This window comes from Aplysia californica, unplaced genomic scaffold (genome assembly GCF_000002075.1).
Source record: "Aplysia californica isolate F4 #8 unplaced genomic scaffold, AplCal3.0 scaffold00160, whole genome shotgun sequence".
In the NCBI taxonomy this organism is placed as follows: domain Eukaryota; kingdom Metazoa; phylum Mollusca; class Gastropoda; order Aplysiida; family Aplysiidae; genus Aplysia; species Aplysia californica.
In genome coordinates this window covers 438,108-440,797 of record NW_004797430.1, presented here as the reverse complement: position 1 = coordinate 440,797, position 2,690 = coordinate 438,108, and positions in this window count along the sequence as shown.

Sequence of the window (2,690 nt, the reverse complement as noted above, 5' to 3'; positions counted from 1 at the left end):
CCCACCCCATCTCTTTTTTTCTTTTTAGGAAACTCATTTGACCAAGTACACACGTACGCAGATCCGAGTTCACTGTAGAGGGTCATAGAGGAGCTGTGGCTATGTCTTGCAAGAACTGTAGAACAGGACACCACCTGGCTTAGGTCGTTGATATGTGCAAAAACAATTACAGACTTCAACATTAGTAACAACCACTTTGACCGACAGCACTGATTTTTTTTAATCTAAAAAAAAAAAGACATCAAGGAATGTTAACCCCCCTGATGGTTGGGGGGGGGGGGGGGCATAGTTTAACTATTGGGGAGCAAAGAATACACCTGCCGTGATACTGCGTGTCGTAAGAGGCGACTAAAAGAGCAAAGGTCTGATCGCCGGAAAAGTGCTAGTTTGCGGCTACCCAACCCGTAAAAAACAGTAAGTTGCGGAAACACGGACAAACACAGCTTTTTATTTTTCGATCTTAGGAGACGGGGGAGCTTCTGCATCAGCAGGAACAATGAAGGACAACGGACAAAGCCGCAAGGACTCTTCTGACCCGAAATCTTCTCTGTCGAACAAGTCTCTCCAGATTGCGTCGTGGAATGTTCGCACCTTGTATGAAGCAGGGAAAAGTTCTCAAGTAGTACAAAAGATGAAGAGATACAGGCTGCTCAAACTAGGAGTCAGAGAAACACACTGGGTACAGTCTGGACGAAGCAGCTCCGCTCTGGGGAACAAGTATTGTATTCTGGGAGGGAAGACAAGTACCATGCAGAAGGAGTGGGAATCATTTTGGGTAAGTACGGACAGAAGTCACTCAGAGGATTGGAACCACACGGGGAAAGGATCATCATGGCTTCATTCACTACAAGGAGCAAGAGCATCAACATGGATATAGTCCAAATCTACGCCTCAACAAATGATGCTTCGGATGAAGACAAGGATGCCTTTAACAGCCAGCTCCAGGGGGTCATCGACAAACTATCAGGGAAGGATGTCAACATCATAATTGGAGATGCCAATGCCAAGGATTGGTCAGGACAACGTGGAGTATGAAAGAAATATGGGACAACATGGCTTGGGACAAATGAAAGAGAACTTTGAATGATTCGCAAATATATGTGCTTTCAACAGTTTTGTCATTGGAGGCTCTATTTTTCTCCCTAGAGGATTCACAAGGCCCTTAGGCCACATGGTTTTCGCCAGATGGAGTGACGGAGAACCAGATATTCAATTTTGTATCTCTCGTATGTTCAGGCGTTCAATGGGAGATGTCAACGTACCGGGAGGGGCAGATGTTGAATCGGATTATCATCTGCTGTTGGCAAAACTCAAGCTTCGATTAAAAAAGCACGGAACCAGCACAGGAACCAAACGAACAAAGGTCCTAGTAAGTCTCTTGGACGGACACAAGAAAGAAGAGTTTCTGCTACAGCTGAGGAACAGGTTTCAACCCCTGGCTGATCTTGGCAGAGAGGACACGGACGTGGATACACACTGGACCAAGGTCAAAGAAGTCTTTACACCAACATGTCAAGAAGTACTCGGTGTGAAGAAATGGGAGCGCAAGGAATAGATTAGCCAACACTCACTGGATTTAATTAGGATAAGAAGACAGCTGAAGGCAGAAGCGAATGCAAGTAGAACAAGAGGATCAAGAGTGCATGCATTGGAGAAGTACAGGACAACAGCTAAAGATGTCAAGAAATCACTAAGAAAAGTCAAGGAGGAATTCATGAACGGGCTGGCAGAGAAGGCAGAGGAAGCAGCGGAGGGAGGGCAAATGCGAATCCTTTACCATACCACAAAGACACTTGCTGGAAAATAAGGGAACCCTGAAGTACCAGTAAAGGACCAAGAGGGGAAAACCATTTTTGGAAAGGAAGCTCAGTCTAAACGACGGGTAAAGCATTTCAACAGCCCCCAGAACAGACCACCACCGAGTAACCCACCAAACATCCTGCCAGCAAGAAATGAGTTACCAATCTGCTGTGATGCTCCTTCAAAACAAGAGATTTTGGATGCCCTTAAGAAGCTGAACAAAGGTAAAGTGGCCGGTACTGAACAGATTTCACCTGATGCCCTAAAAGCAGATGCCAATGTGTCGGAAGACATCCTCCTCCCACTGTTTACCAGGATCTGGAATAAGAGCAAGTTCCCAAAGGATTAGAAAGAAGGACACCTCGTGAAGCTTCCAAAAAAGGGGGATCCCAGCAACTGCAGCAACTGCAGCAACTAAAGAGGGATCACTCTTCTCGCAGTACCAGGTAAAGTCTTGAACAGAATCATTCTGGAGAGAATCAAGACAGCAACGGATCAAAGATTACGGGATGAACGAGCTGGTTTCCGGAAAAATCGCTCAACCACCGACCAAATTGCCACGCTGAGGATTATTGTGGAACAGTCCCTGGAGTGGAACTCCCAACTGATCGTCAACTTCCTTGACTATGAGAAGGCCATTGACAGTATAGACCAAGCAACACTGTGGAAGATAATGAGACACACACCACGGAATTCGACAGAAGTTGGAGAACCTCATCAAGAGCATATACGAAGGGACAAGTTGCAGGGTTGTACATGATGGCCAGCTCACTGACAGCTTTGACATCAAGACTGGTGTGAGACAGGAATGTTTACTATCACCGTTCCTCTTCATATTGGCAGTCGACTGGCTGATGAAAGAAATCACCAGAGGACACAGAAATTGTATA